Raw genomic sequence first — 21371 nt, 5'->3', positions numbered from 1 at the left:
TGGAAGACAAATATCTTTCCCACAGTGACACAGGGGGAAGCAGGGATGAGACTAAACATGTAAAACTGCATTGTCCAGGATCTCTTGCAGCCCAAACTATAGTAGCAGAAGATAAGCTGAGGTCACATTAGAGAGGGGTGGGGCTTAAGAGAGCTCCAGATGGCGTCTTGGCTTTGGAAAGTAGAGGAAGGGGAGAGAGAGCGAGAAAGACTGTAAGAAAGGGACCCTGCTGCGTTCCCTCTTTAAAGGCCCAGCGGTCATTTGACAGCAGGCCAGTCGAAATTAGGGTTCCCCTGCCAGAAACGACTCCTTCTCCTGCTTTAACCTTTCTCTTGGTTAACTCTCAATGATGGGAAGCAGGGAGGAGATCAGAGAGGTGATTGGGTCTGACACATGCCGTTAAGCTACTCACTAAGGTCAGTTGCCACTTAAAATGATGGTTGAGATTAGTAGAGCAACACACAGCACAGTGTGTGACAGTTGAAGTGTGACCAAAACAAACAGGAATTTATGAGAAACCCTTCATAGTGGGTGAATGTGTACCATGGTATGGTGTGAATTGATGGGATTTTCTTTTGCAACCATATGTTCACACATGAACCTACAGAAAACCATTGTGTTGAAGTTTGACTCTACTGCACTGAGTTATATATTAAAACTATAGTTATTAACAATGAGACAGACACATGACTGTCACTGATTGCAAATATTCGATATAATCAAATCAGTTTACATATTAGATGTTTCTATGGTGAAATATCACAGTGGGAGATATTATGTGGCTAATTCCTAAAAAAAAAAAAAAAGACTGTTGTTGATTTCTCTACCGTTCAATGCTATGAAATCAAGCAATGTTACAGACCTTTAATTTTATTATGAGAAAAATATTTTTTGGTTCATTATGAGACTACCGTGAAAAATGTGATATTAAGTGTAATCGCAATCAGAAGTATGGGCAATTGGAAATGGGAATACTGGTTAAGTGTTGACTGCCTTGTGCAAGGACCATAAAATCTGGAATTGATGGATGGAGGAACTGTGACATTTGTGAACTGCTGATTTGAAGATAGTAGTTTGCACTTCTTGAAGCCAGAAATGACCATAATTGGACAAAAGGGGAGGAGCTGCATAAGAGGTCATGGGTGAGCTACTATTAAGGGATACATTTAATATTGCACTGTTTGGCTTGTTAGTGTAGCTTAGTGACTACAACTATAGTGGAGTTGTCTGATAGAAAAAGATGCGTTGCAGCTTGTCAACAAAAGCTTAACACAGCAGACAACAAATCATTCTGTTTGCCCTTAGATCTAATTAAAAGGAAGAATAGTTTAAGGATTCACAGATCACTTTTTCAAGATTCCAAAAAAAAAAAAATGAAGGAAACCTGAATGAGGGCTGAAAAAAAAAAACAATAATGGCCTTTTCTTTTTAAAGAAAAGTTTAATACAAGTCTATGGGAGCCTGGACATTTTGGAGTCAACTCTAGCAGCTATCATTGGTTTTACAACTTAAAACTACTGCTACATTGACTTCATTTTAGAACTGAGGCCTTTGCCCTTTGCTTTGGGCACTTTAGTGGTGGAGGGTAATTGAGCAACATCTTTTCTCACACCAGCTTTAAGGAATAATGTCAAAAAAAAAATTTAAGGTGAATAAGTTTGTACATGTAATGTGGTAACACTGACAATACTTTTAACATATGCAACTGCCGTTTCCTATATGGTGTCATCTGCTAATGGGAAAGTCTATAGAGTCACTGTAAATATCCTTCGCTCTCCACCTGATCCCTCGACTAAAGCTGTGATTTATACTATGAAAACGGATAAAAGTCAACCCCCCCCCCAAAAAAAATCCTCTTTAATTGAAGGCAGCTGGACAGAGCAGAGTTATGTAACCTGATATTGAATTTATCCTCCTGCCTGCTTGTACTGTTGTGCTTAGCAGAGGAAAGACTGGACTAAACTAAAAATCAGAGGCAAACCACAAAATGACGAGTTCCTGAGGGGCGTAGTATTGTGAAGGCTGCCAAGATAAAGTGGCAAACACTTCAAAAGTAAGAAATGTAGAGAAGGAACAAATAAAAATGGATCTCAGAAGGTGTGATTGACAGCTGTAATCTGCAGAATGAGTGGAATTCTGTGCATCTGAATCCAACAGCTGTAGCTTCACCAAAATAAAGCTACACACCCCCTTCAGAGTCCTAAAACCCACCTCCCACTGACCTCCATGCACACACACACACACACACACACACACACACACACGTACACCATCCTATCCATGCTCTGTCACAAGACACACAACTCCAGCAGTCCCCAGCATGACCCCCCCCCCCCCCCCCCACCCGTGTCCTCTATCTTTGTAAATAGATCATTGTCCTCATCCCGAACCCTCTGCTGTGGCTGCATCCAGAGAGATCGACGGTTGAGTTTGAGAGAGTGGGATTAGTGGGGGGGTAGTGGTGGCTGTGGTTGCGTGAGAGTGCACAAATAATAATCAACAATGAAATCCCATTATAACAATGATTATTATTCAGATTTCATTCCTGGCAGCAGATGCTTTGTTGTGATTAATCCAAACACTTGTTGAATTAGACACATTGAAATACAATAACAACCAAAGTTTGGACCGATTTGGGTGATTGACTGGAATTGGAGCGCCTTTGCCCTTTAAAGAAATGGCACCAGAGGACATTAATAGATTGAAGCTCCAATAGTCAGTGGCAGATAGACTGGCAGCCAGTGTTTACCAAAGGGCACTAGACTGTGACTGTGGCCCGAGGCAAGGTAACCATGACCTCCAACCCCATGACCTTTAGTGACCTTCCCACCCTGTGGCTCTTTTTCTGGTGCTCCACAGATACAAGCTGTCTATACTGGGGGAGAGGAGTCTATTAAAACTTTTCTATGTATAAAAAAGTAATAGTTTTTAGATATTTATTACAAGTCACTGTGTTATTGTCTTTTAATTGTTTGTCTATCTATCTATCTATCTATCTATCTATCTATCTATCTACAGGGGTTGGACAAAATAATGGAAACACCTTAAAAAATCAACAAAATATAATTTAATATGGTGTAGGTCCGCCTTTTGCGGCAATTACAGCCTCAATTCTCCAAGGTATTGATTCATACAACTTGTGAATTGTTTCCAAAGGAATTTTAAGCCATTCTTCAGTTAGAATACCCTCCAACTCTTTTAGAGACGATGGCGGTGGAAATCGACGTCTTACTTGAATCTCTAAAACTGACCATAAATGCTCAATAATGTTGAGGTCTGGGGACTGTGCCGGCCATACGAGATGCTCAACTTCATTAGAATGTTCCTCATGCCATTCTTTAACAATTCTAGCTGTATGGATTGGGGCATTATCATCTTGAGGTGAAGGTGTTTCCATTATTTTGTCCAACCCCTGTATCTATCCATCTATCTATCTATCTATCTATCTATCTATCTATCTATCTATCTATCTATCCATCTATCTATCTATCTATCTATCTATCTATCTATCTATCTATAAACCACATACTATTTAACATGTTTCTGGTTTTTAAGAGTTGCAATATTTACACTCATTTTAACTTTTTAAGACTACAAGAGGGCTGCGGGATTATGCTCTTCATCATTCTGTCTGTGGATAGATGCAGAAAATGAAAAAAAAAAAAAAAAACATCAATAAGTTCCTCAAGTCATTAAAATGTGTCTATTTTTGCTTTTGTTTAGTTTGTTGGATAATTCTAGCCTATTATCTACATTTATTAGACCATTCTTGCAATCCCTTAATGGGACCGTACATATATATTTCAGACAGCAGTCATCCCATAATGCCTCAGTCCTCCTCTGACATTAAGAGCTGGATAAGAGCCAGTGCTCGGACAACACACAACTCTCCATCTTCATTTGATAACAGCCAGTTAATCTGGAACCCGGGGTGTCTACCTCTGTATCTGTGGCTCAGTCTCTCTGTCTGGCCTCTCTCTGGTTCAGTTCATCTCTTTATGTCTATCCATTACTTTTTTTTTTTTTCTAACTTTGTATTTTGTCTTATTTCTTTCTTAGTTGCCTTCTTATTTTCCCTACATAAAAACTAGAATACCTAATAAAAGAGCAGAGGGGGCAGTTACAGAGGGCTGATTACTAGAAAAGACATACACATGCATAAACAAACACACTCGACACACACCACTGACTGAATACCTCACACACCCACTCACTCACTCACTCACTCACTCACACTCCACATATCTTTATCATGCCTAGGGGAAGCTTCAAAGTGTGGCTGCTTGTGTCCCTTTGAGCTGCCACCCCTAAAAATAGACAAACAGCCTTTTGGGTTGTGTTACAACTGCAACAGCAACAATACCAGGAAAGAATCTGTACATTAGCTAATTATATCTACACTCACACACTGTAAATGGCACCATGATCACACACACACATGCATGTGCAAGTCTGCACACACACAGAGTGAACCCATTAAAAGCAACACATAGAGGTATAAACAGTGGGGTGGGTGTGTTCATTTTCTGAAAGAGCCTCTAGCAAATTGAAAAGGACAGTATGTGACAGTAAGATGAGCAGCTTCTACAGCACTTTTTAAAAAAAGAAACTTTGTGCGAGTGTGTAAATCTTCTATAACTAATCACAGTTGTTAGTGATAGTTTTTCACATTTTTTGATGCAACTTTATTTTGATGTTTAGTTTGATTTTGGTGCAAAAACAAATATATTTCTAAAGACATGTCTTTTCAATAATAAAACTGTACTTTTGAGCAAAATACATGGTGAAGCCTGACCAATGTACTGTTCCCAAAGGTGTTTTGACCCTAAAACACTGAACTGTGTCTTCTGTCACATACAACATACAGGACATGCACTCTTGTTGTTCACATTAGAGATAACAAGAGCTAATCTCTTCTCTGGTGCTCACATACACTGCACAGCGACTGCCAAGTGTGTTTATGGTGCAGTGTGTGTGTCTCTGTGTGCATGTGTCCAACAACCATATTACTCTGGAATTCCCCCTTAAATTACAACCCAGGTTTTGGAACAGTGATCTTTTTATCACACTCTGGCAGTTGGTACGAAGACAAAAAAAAAGCAAACAAGCTGTGATCTAATTAGAGATGACTGACTGTCCTTAAACAATAAAAAAAAAGTACTATTGAGGGAAATCAAACTGCTGACACATAAGAAACCTGTCCACAAACAAGTCCAACCAACCTTGTACTTCCTCCTTGGTCAGTGAATGGGAGACAACAGGCAGTAGTAGTAGGCAGCTGAGGCAAAACACATGTCTCTATTTTTCTCTGCTGCTCGCGCTCAAATTCCAACACTGAGAGAAGCCGGGATTGACGAGGGAGAGAGAGAGAAATAGTAGAATACGAGCTGCAGGGAAAGCCGGGTGGTGTTCAGAAAACTAGTCAGTCCACTTGTCCGTCAAGATTTCCCATAAAGATGCTTTTTGGAGGGAGCTGCCGGTGGACAGCAGATTTGCTTTCTCCCAGATTCCTGTGGGCTCTGCTCCTCGGTGTTCATCAGAGAGAGAAGAATCAACAGCTGTGAGTGTATGTGTGAGAGGATATCTGTGTGTATGTGTGTGTGTGTGTGTGTGTGTGTGTGTGCGTCTGTGTGCCCTCTGCGAATGCGGGTGTGTGTTTGTGTGGAAAAGAAGCTAAAGGGACCACGTGATCCAGGCTTAATCCCCCGCCCACTGGCTAGAAATGCACACACACAGATTCAGGCAAACACACATACAGACTGCTGGACCAATCAGAGCTCAGTCTCACACACTAATCACCCCTCCTCCTCGTCTCTCTCTCTCTCTCTCTCTCTCTCTCTCTTTCTTACTGTCTAGTCTAGTTTTTTTTTCTTGGTGTCTTTTATTTTCTTTGATCCATTCACTTTCTGGTTTCTCTCCCACATTCCTCTTCCTCTGTCCTCCTCTTTATTCCTCTCGTTCACACCCCCCTGCTGCCCCTCCACCCCCTCAGGCGACTGTACTAAAGGTCAGTGTTTATACGTTTGTCTAGCAGCATTTTAACAGCCACACAACCTGCTGCAGTGGAAAGTCCAGACTGCTTTGTCACTTCAGCTTCTTACAATTAATATAATTAGAATCGGGGGTGAAATGCAACAAGAAATGCTTAAAAAATTGGACAGAAAAGACACCACAAATTAATTACCCCTCACTGCCTTCAATGTCAAAGGTCAGGGTTGGCCACATCACAGCTGCTAGTGCTTTAATGTCTTGCCTAAAGCAAAACTAAAACAGTTTCAACATCGATGTTTTATTTCAGTTTCACTCATAGTCTAATAGTGAGAGAAAGAGAACATTAAATTGCCCAAAACTCCAAAAAACAAATGAATCTAAGTGACATTGTTGAGCAGCATTTTAAACCTGACCACATGAGGTTGACATCCTATAATTCAGACGTTCTATACCACTAGAGGTTTGTTTGTTTTTTTTTTAATGGGGAATATCACTATTTTTTGGATGAATCCAGGCTGAATACTCAAACCATATATTAGACTAAAACCTACTATAGATGATCAAAATGGCTATTGATTAATTTCATAGTTGACAACTAAACGATTAGTTGATAAATTCAGTTATGCAGATATGGATGTAATAGCAAAAATGCAGAAAATCACTGGATTTTAACAGCATGTCTGCAGTATGACTACACAGCATAATTAAATTAGCCTCTGCATTGTGTTTATGATGTGTGTTAATAAGAGTGATGATGAACATGTGATTTAATGGTCCATACTAGTCATCAGGATGACTAAGATTTGCACCTGAGCCTTCTGGTTAAGTAAAGGTGTCGCATCTTCTGAGCCAAGATACCAATATAACCAACCATGTAAAGGCCTTATTTACTAAGATCGCAAATAACAGGTGCAAATTTGTTTGCTCGCACAAAAAAATGCACATGCTATTGATTTAGGTGTCACGGGTGCCTGCGCTAATGACAACAGGTGCAAAGTCTTGGAGACCGCCCTATTTAAGTGATGATTTTGTGTGCACTACTGGTTGTCGTCATGGAGACAGTACGCTGGAAAAACTGCTCTGGGATACACCAGTACTAATGGCAACAGTGTGCTGGAATGATCCAGACGCAAGGAAATGTAGCGTGGCAAGGAGTTTAGTCATAGAAGGTACTACATGACTCCTTCTTGTGACTGGTCCCAAATCATCCCCTAGTTCATCTAGAAGTTCTAAAATGGCGTTGCTGGGTAGGTGATATGCTTCAATTATTTTTTCTTCCGTCATTCCAAAAATGTTGACATGAGCAGAACAGATTGGTTCTCTGAGTTGCCTTTGGTTGGGCATATGCCGCCTCCTTGCCACAACAACTGCAGCCATTTTTGCGTGAAGCTGTGCCAGTTAAAACCTGCCTTTCAGACCTGCTAAATATAGATGCAAAATCAGCCACTGCAATCAGTTTCAAGTTAGGTAAATCCCATTTTGCACGCTAACTATATATTTGCATCTACTCCTCCTAATAATTTTGCATGTTCTGGCAGAAACACCCATATTGCATATTCATCAAAGCAAACACGCTAAATCAGTTCCGCGAGCTATTCTACCCTTTTGAGACACAACCCTAGGTGCGTCCAGTTAGTAGACAAGCTTCAACGTGTTTTTGCATGTACAGTTAAGTTTGCGCATGTTTTTACACGCGCAAACCTTTAGTAAATCAGGCCCTAAGAGTACAAAACAAAGACCACAATGAACCAACTCAGTGAGAAGAAGCTGTGTTGCAGATTACTGAAGCACCACAGAGCGGCACACATTTTCTTTTGTACTATTTGGGCACTGTCCCAAAAGTTACACATGCAGAAGAAAAACAAATAATGCAGGTCACCAGAGGAGATGTCAAGAACCTGTCAGCCAAGTCATAAATAATGATTCATTTTCAGTTTTAAATTTCACAACAAGTATGATATGGAACTATTCCACACAACATCTAAAAATCAGGTTTCCATTTATGTAATGATATGTAGAGATTTTTCCTTAAAGGTGTAATGCATTTGCAGGTGTTAAATGATAAACATTGAAATCAATATCATCATTTCTTTATCTTTTTGAGATGTTGGTCTAATCAAGGATTTACATTTGCTCTTTCAATGAATACCTCTGTTAAATCGCAGCATAAACCTCCTAAAATTGCATCAATTCTAAAACTTTTATTTATCATCACCAGCACATTCTCCACAGTCCTTGATAATGAAAGACACTGAATAACTGTGCAAAACAACAAAACATTTTGCAAATCACACAAAATCACAGACATACTGATTCACAAAGGACTAACATTATCACAGGACGACAGTGTTTGCTGAAATAGAGCAGGTCATTTGCATGGGATTAAAATCACATATGACTTCCGCAGTTATTACTGATCAACACAGGTCCACAGGTAGATCTAGTCCCAGTGTGTGAACAGATGTGAGTCAGACTTTAGTGCAAGACTTCCTTTGTTTTACCGTTAATCTTTGAACTGTCTTGTAAAAGTATGTCACTATCTCAAGTTGGAACAGAGCACTGCCATAAAAAGTAGTTGCAGCTTCCAACACCAAAGGTTTTTGGCTGGAAGACTGGATAATAAAAAAGGCTGTAATACATGTTGACTGGCATCATCTGATAACGTGTGTGATAACAGGTTTTTGTTTAGGCTCCTACAAAAAGAAACTGTAATAACACAACAGGAATAGACGCCAAACCTATCTGCAGATCTGGAAGTCTGCCAAGATGAAACCCCAGATAAAAAGATATCCAGAATGAGAAGGAGAAAATGACTGTTATCATATCAAACCAGTCTACTATTGGTTTATCTTTTAACACTATTTGCGCAAATGATGACTTGATAAGCAGCACTGGCTCACTGTTGATTATCCCTATGAAATAAAATCACATAGCAAACCAAAGTTGTCAAAGTTAATACTGCTTTAGGTTAACAAGGGGCGACACATGTTCAGGCAAGAGGTGGAAACTGTGCCAACTATTAATTATGATTTATTCTCTACACGCAGATCATTGTGAGGGATTATGATGACATTTTGAAAGATGACTGAAGTAACCCTCCCTCCTTTAAGCTAGGTTCTACAACAGTTTGTTTTTTTTAATTACTTTTGATTGATGTCGTGCATGTATTAAGATAATTTAACTTAACATTCAAACATACACAGTGTTTTGCCATCTGCAAATATTTGCTGGCTGCTGCTGGCCATGTAAAACAGGCTATTTTTCTAAGTGGCATCACATGCATGTGGAAGACATCAGTAGAGGGTTTGCTCATGGGGCTGCAGCTTGTTTATACCAACAAAGAAGAGCTATGATTCTGCAGTCAACATATGACTGACTGTCTTCACAAAATATATCTTTCTCCACGTAAACAACAAAGCCCTCTTAGCATTAATGTTTCTATGAAATCACATTATAAACCACAGGTGCTGCATGGGAAACTGCTTGGGGTGTTGTTCTTGTCAGGTCGAGAATCAACTTTTATAAATAAATCATCTTCCATATGTTCAATAGAACTGTGAGTATTTGGTGACAAAGAAGAAAATGAACACTGTAGAACAAAAACACAATCAGTAAGGTTTGTATGTTTTTGGTTCAACCAGTTTCTGTCAGAGCAATTATGGTTTTGTGTCCTGAGGATAAAACAGCTTGTAAAAAACTGTAGCAGTGATTGGTTTTACTAAAAAACTACAGATCTGACATGACACCTACTGTTAAACAACTGCATTCAGCACTGAGACCAAATACCAAATGTTGACATTCTTTAATACTGATAAAACTAGTTCTACAATGATGTCATTCAACTTCATTCCACAATTAAATATCATGCAAATTATTGCTACTAATGGTATTTTCGACTGTTTGGTTGACTTTATCACCAGTGTACTTGAATAACAGTTTAATTAAATGTACTCTACTGGTACAGTAAGTATACCTACTTTTCCACTGAACTCAGAGCAGAAGCATTGACATGACATAGAAATAATGTCAATGTTAATTTTGTTTTTGTTATTACGGTTTTTATTTAAATCAATGGAGGTAATTACCATGATTATGTAAAATAATACTGTTTAGCTGAAATAATTCAGATGAGGCAATTATGTAATAATTGTGAAATGTAAAATGTGATTGATCCACATTGTTCCATCCTATGTGTACAGAGTATTCCCACATTACTCCTGCAGTGCAGTGACCACACTTAAACAGACAGGCATAGAAACAGCGCTGCCTCCTCTCCCCTCCGTCTGGTTGCTGGTGCATCACTCAGCAGTTTATGCCCAACTCTCCTCTCTGCAAACACACGCCCCTTACTGTCAGTGCCAGGCCTGACTCAGGGAAACACTGCTGCCCATACTCCTGCACAATGCTGAATAATGCCATTTCTAAACACATTACAAACACAGGTCATTGTATGAAGACACCGTGTTGGACTGTGTGCAAGTGCCCACTGCAAATGCATTACATTATTACAAAAGGGTTTGTTTGGGGTTAGACCACAAAAATACGCAAACAGGATATTTTAAGAGGCAAGACTGCAAACTATAAACCAAATCAGAAAAAGCTGTAATTGTACAGAAGATGCACATAAAAATAACAAGCAGTGTTTTCTGAATTTACAAGATAGTTAATGTTTTGACTGTTCGGCTTCATATTATTTAGTACGTGACATGACATTCCGTGCGTTTACATGACAACTTTTATTCCTGGTTTAAACTGATTAAAGGTTAGATCCTATTTCAGATGCCCATCTAAACACCTTATTCCCGTTGAAAAGGAAAAGTTCGGATTAAATTTAAACCCAATTAAAGTCACTGGTTTAATCCACTTTTGACTCCGGTCTAAATTATTCCTCGGACATGTAAACCCTTTATTCCGTTTGGACTTTATTCCTTCCATTCTGCACATGCTCACTGTCTTGTCCTGTCGCGATGACGCACACATTCTGCACTGGCGGAAGAATATGCGACGCAGTCTAGTCAACCCAAACCAAACCATTCCAGTGGGCTATTCTGATGGGATCTAACAGCCTCGAAAACCCTGAAGGATGAGTTCACCACTTGTTTTTTATTAATTCATTCGTCATGCACTAATGAGTTTGATAAGTGGACAAATCAGTTTGCACTGCAGTGCACTGATTGCCTTGTTCGCGCAGCCCTTCTGTTAGCTTAGCTTAGCCTAGTTTAGCATAATCGCTTCATTCCTATGGTCAGACGTAGCCAGGCTTTTATAGGTGATTTGTAGTATTTTATGAGTGATTTTGTGAAATTCAATTCTCCCTAATCATTACTTTAGTCCGGTGGGGTCAATATGATCACAAATTGAGGCTCAAATCATGGCAGTGTGACTTACTGCTGTAATAAAATCTTGGCAAATAAAAACTAATGCAAAGCTAAAATGGTAAAGCAAAGCTAATTTAGTGCATGCATCCCTTCCAACAAAAAGATTTTCCAACTTCCATCAACACAACAGTCCCAAGACTGTATGAGTGCAGTAAGTCGTGGATCTAAAGACATAATTAGGGTGAATCGGATTTCACAAAATCACTTACAAAAGACAACAAATCACCTTTAAAAAACTGGCTACATGTGACCATGGAAATGCAGTGACTATGCTAAGCTAAGCTAATAGAAGGGCTGCGAGAACCAAATAAACATTTCTCGTGTAAACCTTTATTCGGGTTTAACATTTCCATGTAAACAGAAGAAAAAGTACTTTAGTTCCGGATTAATTTCTTCTGGAAAAATAAATTGGATTTAAAAAAACATCATGCAACTGTACCCATTGACAAGTTAAAGCAAGAATAATCACTTATCTGTAAGTTTCAGATAAATGATTCAGTGCCATCTGACTGAGCGGTGATCACGGGTATTCTGTTTAGATTCATGCCTGTGCCTTTTCTACACACACCAAATGTCTTGAATCTTTTAATAATGGTCTGCATTGTAAAGAGGAAAATATCTCCCTTTGAAATATGTGAGGAAATCATCATCAGTGTCCCTCAAACAGAGTAAATTGACGAACCTTGGCTCATCTTCGCTCCTTTCCTGGATGCTGTTTCAGCACCAAATCGTGATTCCAATCACCAACTGACATCGGTCAAATCCAATCACATCATTATTCAGAGTTAAACTTATTACTAGTCCTGAATTGTTGCCAATTCAACCTTTCTTGGAATATGTTGCAAGCCTTGATTCCAGGAATGGGTGTATAATTACAAAAAAAACTAAAGCTGGCCAAAGAAAACATTCATTACCTTGTCTTTATACTGTCTACAATGACATACATGTCAAATTAAATTTAGTAAAACGTTGGGGTTGTTAAACACGTAGAGATTGCAACCTCTGGTTTTCACCAGGTTCTGCTGTCAAAAGGTTATTGTTATTTTATTTGCCAAAGATTAAAACCAAATCTGGCCATGAAATGATGACTGTGTTAGTGGAGTGTCCAAACACTAGTCAGTAAGTATAGGCTTGTGTCGTAATCATTGCTAATCATGACTGTGTGGAAAACTAAATTACTGTTGTTGCTTGAGGTCGCCTCAACGTGACACGTTACAGACAAGGTTTGAGTAAAGCCAGACAATCAAATACAGGCGTGATGTTCTGTCGTCTCTACGCTACTGTTATCAAGTCTGATGATTAATGAGGCCTTTGCACACCACAGCACTATTAAGTAATCCCATATTTCTGTTTAAGTCATCCCTTCCTTGACCACTGTGATAAGCTATGCACAAAAACAACATTGCGAAACAAAGACATGAACATCTTCTGGGTTAAGCCCATGCTGGTATCCATTTACTGCCAAAGCCCTACTATCAGCGTTCAGTCAGTGTTTCCCACCAAACGCCAGGCGGTAAGGGGGAGCACGTTCACTGATGCTAACTGTTCAGGAATGCACAAACACTTGAGCTCATTACTGAGACCACTGAGCCCCCCCCCCCCAAGAAACGAAAAATGGACAACCGGTGTAGACCTCATGGTGGGAAACTGACAGATGTGGTAATGCTTAAGAAAATAAAACTCAGTTAGCTAATGGTTGTTGGGCAACCCCACTGACATAAGAAAAGCATTTTTTCACTGAGTTTGTTTGGACTACTTATACTTCAAATGACATTAGCTCTCATGGAAGTTGGACCCCAGAGGACAGTATAACGCCACACAACAGCTTCTTAAATAACTCTTGGTAATAGCCTGTCAGACCCTAATGTGATTGCATAAGACAAATGATTTAAGACAACTGAGCATTTGGTGCAGTTTGTAGTTTTTCACCTTTTACCAGAGGGCTTTGAACCCACATTAACAGATATAGAGTAGAATGAAAAAAGGGCAATGTCTGGTTCTGGGCAGGCTATAAAAGAAATACAATGGAAGAAACTTCCCTTTGACCAACAGATGCAAAGGTTTCATGGAAAGTTATCAGAAGGACAATTACATTTGGACCGCACAGTGCAATGTCTCTAAGAGTAGACAACTGATTTAGGTTAGAATCATAATTCTTGTGCGCATCAGTTTACAAACCATAAAAAAAAATAAATAAATAAAACATAACTGGCAGAACTAAGAGTTCTGAAAGTGTTAGACCTGTTGGTTTTAATGAGGTACTAATGTGAATACTTTGTACCTCATCAATGTCAAACTAACAGTACCTTCCAAGTGAAATAGTTGTTATAAACTCGTCAAAAAAGCTGCATATTCACATATGTTGTTTTCTTCTGACAATGACTGTCATGAAGGAGTGTTAGCATCACGTGCACTGTATAAAGACATTGGCTGGAGCCCACTGCCTGTGTTTCCATAAAATCTGAAGCAAATTTGAGGAAAGGAGAAAAGCTGCACAAAAATGCAACAAAAAAGAAAATGCTAATTACACACATGAATCTGAGGTAAATAAACTCATCAGATATTATTGGCAGAAAAGATGTAAAACATTTTGCTAGTGGTCTCCATCTTAAATGGCTGTGATGTTTTATCAAATATCCATGATAAGACCAAGGAAAAATCTTCTCAGCCCACACTTCCCACTACACTCACCTATGTCAGTCACTTTGCCTGAACTTATATTTATCCTACTTAAAATGCAAAACATCAAAATGTGCATAAAAACCATTTCTGTAAATGCATCTGCTGGATTGGAGGATTCTGAACAGAAAATGTAAATCCAAATTGAGACTGAAATCAAGTCAAATTGCCAACCCTAACAGATGAAGATCTTCATCCTATAGATTAATGAGGAAATGAAGATGAGGAATTTCAATCAATCTTTTTCCTTAATCAATTAATACATAATCTCCAAATGTACAAGGTATGATGGGAAGGATTAAGCTTAATTTTAAATGCATTACCTGTGTATCTAGAGCAACGCAAATGCAACAGCAGCTAATATTTGATGACAACCAATGGTACCTAAGCACACTAAAAGATAATAGATCAAATAGTACTTCTAAGTTCATAGGTACCAGATGGCAAAACAGAGCAGTTTTAAGCATTATGATCATCATGGCAGTAGGTGTTGTGAGTGGAATTCTCTGATCATTTCTTAACCTTGCAGGCCTGAAAAGTCTAGTGTTGCGTCACCTGCTGTGTACACTAAAAACACAATGACGTGCACACCCACACAGAGACGACATGTAAAGCTGTCACTCCTCCGCTATCTTGCTCTTAATGGCCTGTCTAGTTTTACACTTGCATGGGAGTGATCCTAAGGAGGCACTAATCCATGTTTGAGGAGTAGAGTCATTTAGAGGGGCTAATGTTTAACGCACTGAGACGCGTTCAGATTCACTTCCTGCAGAGCTCTGTGGGAACAATACTGTCACTGTCTGAGCAGCAGTGTTATTTAGCAAAGAGAAGAAGCACATAGATGGTGATGACACACACCATTACATGCCCTCTGGAGTGAACAGGGAAGTCTATTCCTCCTTTAAAGCTCAGGTAGAGTGAGCAGGGAAACAGAGCATCCGAGTAATTGTGTGTGTGTTAAGAGAGCCCTTGTTACTCCTTCATTTCCTTTGTCGATGCACATGAAACGAGGCCTGAAAAGGACAATAGGAAATCACCGCCCAATTCTCACCTCGGTCAAATGTGTTATTTCAGGTCAAGTTTCTCTGATGAACCACAAGGCAAAGCAGCTACTGACATTTTATTCATCATGTTCCTTAACTGCATGTGACATTTTAAGAACTAGGAATGTGTAGAGACAGAGCTGCTAACACAACCAATGAATAAAGCTTGTCTTTTTTCTGTGTTTCTTGTTTAAACTGTGTCATTAAACGGACTGAGACAAGCTTCTGTTCATAATCCCATGAAAGGATAATTGAGCTGTGTCAAAAAACGGACAGGATAAATCAGTGAGTGCTTTATTTGCGTTAGCTTTGCTTGCTCCTAACTGTGTGCAACTTTGCTTCAAGTGCAATACACTTTGATGCCTTAGAACATCTCAAGGGAAGTAGGTACTGTACGATTCACATCAAAATATTAATTATCTTTTGACATATCAAATCTTTTCAGACCCAACAATGACATACGGTGTCAGGGTTTGGAACAATGCCTGTTATGAAGTACAGAGGTCAGGTTTCAATCAGGTGCTTTGCAACGCCATTATCTGTGCTGTGCATCACATAAGGAGGCCATATATCCATTGTTAACATCGAGCGTCCCTGGTCAATGCAATCACTGCTACAGAGCAATCCTCCTGTTTGCCCGCGGATCAGATAACCACACACATACACCTTCTATACTCACTGTTAAGAACAAAATGCAACACACACCCTAGTTAAACACAAAAGCAGGACAAAAGTTTGCAAAAGAAAAAAAAAACTTCCTCTAGCAAGAGTTTTCATATTTCAGTGTTCAAGATCTATTAATATGTTTAATTTCCTTTGTAAGAAATAAAAAAAGAGGGATAACTCCAGAGAATGACAGTTCTTGTACAGTTTGGTCTACAGGACTAAGTTTATTATGAAGAATTATAAAGAAATAAAAGAAATAGAAATAAGTTGGATGCATATACAGTAGGACCAGAGTTACTACTGTACAGTTAGTCTGGGGTTGTTGGCTGTTTGCTGAAACCTGTGATGTGCAAAGCAAGATGATTTTCACAAAGATTATCACTAAGTCCACACTCAGGCAGCAAAAGTTTCTTATATGATATCACAGCTTTGCAGCTTCACATCCAACAAATGATTTCATCTAAAACACAGCCATAAGAGGAGGAGATCAAAACCAGCGTTTTTTCTGTGCATTTATACTCAGAGTGGGCAATAAAAGAAATAAACACAAAATATAGTGATTTTTACTTTATGTTTATTGTGTGACTATAATATGAGTCACAATACAGGCAAACATAGTTTGTAGGCTGGGACGTCTGTGCAGAACACTAATGCTTCCTTTTTTGTGCTATATTGCGGTACCTCTGTGTTCCTCTATCAACAAATTAAAGCTTGGTTGCAATTCGGAAATGGCCCTTGACTTCAATTTTGATATTTTAATTGTTCATCTCTACAAGTGGTGGTACTGAGGTTACTAGTACAAGCATTAAATTTACTAAGCAATTGGTTTAGTCTTCATAGAAGAATCATATTATATCAGTTATACTGAGCAGGGCCAAGCAACAATATGTACTGTGATAATAAATGCTACTGACATATTATCCAGTGTCAGTAGGACAAAGTAATATATTATTGTATCATTTAAGTTAATTAGGCTTAATTATTCTATAGCTGGACCAATTTAGGACAGTTTAAACAAGATTATACAAATAAACCAAAGCGAACATCAACAAATACATTCTGACATAGACATATTACCGACCTCTAATCACTGTAATTACTGCCGGTAATGACAGAGCCATAGACTGACTTTAACAGGCCTCAGTTGTTTTAACCACACAAACAAAAACAATCCATCCCCTGGTGTCGCAGTTGTTAACTGCTACCGTATGTCCTCACAACCAGATACTGGCTTTATAGTCGGACAGAGGTTGAGCAGTGGACCAGCCTAGGCTGCTCCACGGCTACATAACACAATATACTTTCACAGCAGAACTGGGGGCTGAATTAACTTTGGTGTGAATTACGTGACATTTTCTCAAAACTCCTTTTGACATCAATGCCTGGCTGTGAGAGACAGAGATTCTTTTGAGTGGACTCCACTGCTTTCCTCTTTAATTACAGTCTGATGTAGTGCGCAAGCAAAACACTTAAAAAAGGTTTTCATGGTACCTTTTCGAGATTCTAATCACAACTATAGTGTCAGTAAGTCTGTAAAACACACATTCACAGCTCTATCACAGCATCATTGAATACCAACACTGAGCTGAAACTCCACATTACATGTAATGGTGTCATGTTATTAAAAAAGGCTGGACAAGTAGACTGCAAGTCTACATTCAGTTACTGAGAAAAAGCATGTACTTAAACTACAGGTGCTAATTAATATATGAGATTAGGATGATAAAGGGGTTACCTCTATATTTTTTCTCACTGAAGCTTATTGTGTAGAATATAACTAACTAATGTAAAGCCGGTGGTCATGTCACTGAAGAGGAATGTCTTTTAGTGCTGGAAACTGAATACAATATTTTCCCTTGGAAATCAGAAAAGGACATTAATGTTAATGTAAAGTGTTGGTTTAAAGGTATGTTTTAGGATTTTTAAGCTTTATGATCTAATTTGAAACACGTTACAAAAGAAAATTATTAATCATTACATTATTCTAATGAAGTCACTAAAATGGAGACTTATGACATTTTAACAGGGTAACTAGTAATCTCTAACCTACCATACTTTCCGGACTATAAGGCGCACCTGAATATAAGCCACGGCTGACTTTAAGTCACACCTGACTATAAGCCGCAGGTGTCCACGTTGTGACATGAGATATTTACACAGAAAGATGGTAAACAGAAAGATTATTTAAATATTTATTTCCATACCTTAACTGCTTTTTTCCAAACAGTGCCTGTAACACAGCAGTAAAACGGCAGGAACACGGCTGATTAAAAAGCCCAGAAAAGTCATTGATCACTATCTTCATCTTCCTTTTGCTCATTGAAACCACTGAAGTCATCTTCTTCAGTGTCGGAGTTGAACAGCCTCAAAGGCTCCGTCACACACCTTCACCTTCCTAGTCTCTCTTCCGTTGTTGCTCAAAGGCACTTCTGTGCTGCAGCGCTATTTCCTTCTTGGACAGACACATCAATTGCTTTTAACTTAAAAGCTGCAAAATATGCATTTCTTCGTGTATTTTCCATGATGAGGGTTTGTGCATGACACGCAAAAGGATTGTTCAAAGTTAAGATTAAAACTTCTCCTATTCGCATCACCTCTTCTACCTGTCTGTCTCACTTTTGCGCTTCCTGCTAGAGCGCCCTCTGGTGGCCGTTAGCCCGTATAAATCTATACTCGAGCTGCATCGCTGTATAAGCCGCAGGGTTCAAAACGAGAAAAAAGTAGCGGCTTATAGTCCGGAAAGTACAGTACTACATTTCAAACCCTCTCCCCAGTACGAACCATGGATCAACAATGTATGGTTCATCTTTATTCTGCTGAAATCTGTTGGTTAGAAGCACTGCAGGATTTCAGCTGCACACAACAGACAGCAGTACATGTTGACCTTCTCCCATGTTACTCAGCCAATAAAAGAGATCGGACTTGACACCACTCATCCCACAGAGTTTACATTCAGACATTTGCCAAACTGATATGCATGAGCACAGAGGGTATGACTACTTTATGGTGAATAAATATAGTACAAAATGCAAGTGACATGATGCTTGGAAATGAAGATCCAGTCCATGAACAAAAACTGTGTTCCTGGACAGTCTAAAAGGACAAATGTCATCCGGAGGAACTTTGATAAACAGGATCCAAAGAGAGCCTTTCATGCTGCTGCTCTAGTTATTTTCTGCCATTACAGTCTCAGAAGCAAAAGTTGCAAAGTTAAAACATTTTTTTCCATTTATATTGTTGTGTAAATTTAGCCTTTCAGAAGAAAAGAGTAATTAAAGGTAAATAGCTTTTAAAGTTGGCCAACTAAAAACAAGGTAGGCAGGCTGCAGCAACTTCAGTGCTTCATTTCCAAGGCAAATGGTTTCCATGCCAATCTGAGACTGACTGCTGCAGGTGAACACACACTTTGCATGAACTGGCAATCAATATGCAAACGACCTATTTAACAGAACAGAAGGTTCCAACAGATTTCTGCGCTATGTTCCATCTGTCCATCTTCATCCACTTATCGGGGTCCAGGTTGTGGGGGCAGCAGCCTCAGCAAAGAAGCCCAGACAGCCCTCTCCCCAGCCACTTCCACCAGCTCTTCCGGGAGAATCCCGAGGTGTTCCCAGACAGCCGTGAGATATAATAACTCCAATGTGTCCTGGGCCGGCCCCGAGGTCTCCTCCCAGGCAGACTTGCCCAAAACACCTCCCCAGGGAGGCATCCAGGAAGCATCCTCACTAGATGCCCAAACCACCTCAACTGGCTCCTCTCGACATGGAGAAGCAGCGACTCTACTCATGGTCATTACCCAGAGCTCATGACCATAGGTGAGAGTTGGAATGTAGATCGACTGGTAAATCAAGAGCTTCACCTTTCGTCTTAGCTCCCTCTGTGCTTTGTTGATGCCTGTTAATATCTCTGACTCCCTGTAATAACCTTTTATATGGGACTAATTTGAACGGCTATCCAGTCTGGCTGGTTTTTAATCCAACGGCCCAAAGGTTTGATGGACTATTGGTATGAGTTGTCGGTCATCGTCCACCTGTAAACAATTTTTCAAGAATCTTCTTCTCCGAGACCATCAGTAAGAATGACTTGATATTTGTTGTTGAACATCTTTGGAGGTAAGGTGTACCAAGTTTGTTCAGAGAATTGAGAAATATTGATTTTTGAACTTTTTTGTAAAGTTTTTGAAATTTCCAAAATCCCCATTGGTTTGTAATGGGGAAAATTGTGTACTCTAACTTCAAAACAGTTGAAGACACTTATATACTGTAACTACTATTGCCAATAGACAGGAAGTTACATATGGCCTTTCATTTGGTGCCATGACCAGTGACCTTGAAAGGTCAAATGAATGTCAATTAATGTCTTTAAATATGCCGTTGGACCACAGGACCCTTGGTCCTATTTTTATTTATTTAGTATGAATACAAGATGATCTTCTTTTAAAATCCGACATGTAGAGATAAAGTTGCAAGTAATTTGATCAATTGGAAATGCTTATTCAGATCTAACTGATGTCTGCTCTATTAATCACAGCTTCAGCATCATCCAAGGCCAAATTAAATCCAGCAGCAAACATCAATCATCTCAGCATGCACTGCAGTAGTGTTCCTGAATACAGTGACTACAATGTTATTGTGGAAGGCTGTGATCACATGTTAAATCAATAATGAGACCTTTAATAATCATGTGCATTTATGCTTTGGGGGGAAATGGATCTTGTAGAAACTCTTGTCAAGTGAAAAATAATTTTTCCTTGCATAGAAGGAAGCATTATTTTCCACGCGGAATGGATCTCTAACCACTGACTTTCCTGTCGGCTGTAATAAATGCACATCAACAGATGGGCTGTATTCCACATTTTCACACTATCCTAGATTAGCAGCTGAGGAACGTCAAGTGTTTGAGCTTGGGTGATAAGGTGGGAGTAGGAACAGTTTTGTAACAACATGATATACAGCATATATAGCTGATGAGGAGTGCTAAAAGACAAGGGTTCATTGTCAGTTCATGAACTCTCTTTCCCCTTTTTGAGATGTCTCATACCAGAATTCCATTCAAATAAATCTAATTCCACATTTACGCCCAATATAAAAATCAAATTATCAGGCAATCTTGCATTGTTCCTGTCCAATGGCAATGTGTTGCTGAGCATAAAGGCCCCATGACTAGGAGGACGGTCAAGCACTGAGGTAAAACAGTTAGGGGGCGTTGGTCAGAGAGCGGCTGTGTATGTGGGGACTATCCATTACACAATCCGAGGAAGCAGACAGATTTGCTATGTCGGGGTCTGAGTCTGGATGAGGTCATGAAGAAGGGCTGCAGCCCATCACACTCACACACACACACACGCATGGAGTTAAGACACAGAGAGCTTACACAACAGTCACACACTCACATGAGTCTCCATGGCAACTTCAAACAAACAATCTGTGCATGTGGTGACCCCACCCCAACAGAAAAAAGGGAAGAAACTGAGACCGAGAGGCAAAAACAAACATAAAAGTACGATAGAAAGTGAGAGCAGAGATGAGCGATGGAGTATGGGACATCACATGGGGTTCTGTGGCAACATATGCTCCGTTTCATATGCTCCGTGTCTTATTCATGGACAAACATC

General features: G+C 39.4%; 1 protein-coding gene across 7 annotated transcripts in view; it reads right to left on the bottom strand.

Annotated features, from left to right (window-relative positions):
• add3a (adducin 3 (gamma) a) overlaps nucleotides 1-21371 on the bottom strand; it is a 120277-nt gene that overhangs the window by 43816 nt on the left and 55090 nt on the right. For 5 of the 7 annotated variants that reach the window (XM_030135751.1, XM_030135789.1, XM_030135780.1 and 2 more), the window contains exon 1: nucleotides 5223-5639. The exons of the other annotated variants lie outside the window; for them this stretch is intronic. The gene's annotated coding sequence lies outside the window, so the exon portion shown is untranslated. Of the gene's footprint in view, nucleotides 1-5222; nucleotides 5640-21371 lie in introns of those variants that run through there. 7 annotated transcript variants of the gene reach the window in all.

The sequence above is a fragment of the Sphaeramia orbicularis genome, chromosome 1 (genome assembly GCF_902148855.1).
Source record: "Sphaeramia orbicularis chromosome 1, fSphaOr1.1, whole genome shotgun sequence".
Classification (NCBI taxonomy): Eukaryota; Metazoa; Chordata; class Actinopteri; order Kurtiformes; family Apogonidae; genus Sphaeramia; species Sphaeramia orbicularis.
This window is presented reverse-complemented; position numbering and strand designations above follow the sequence as displayed.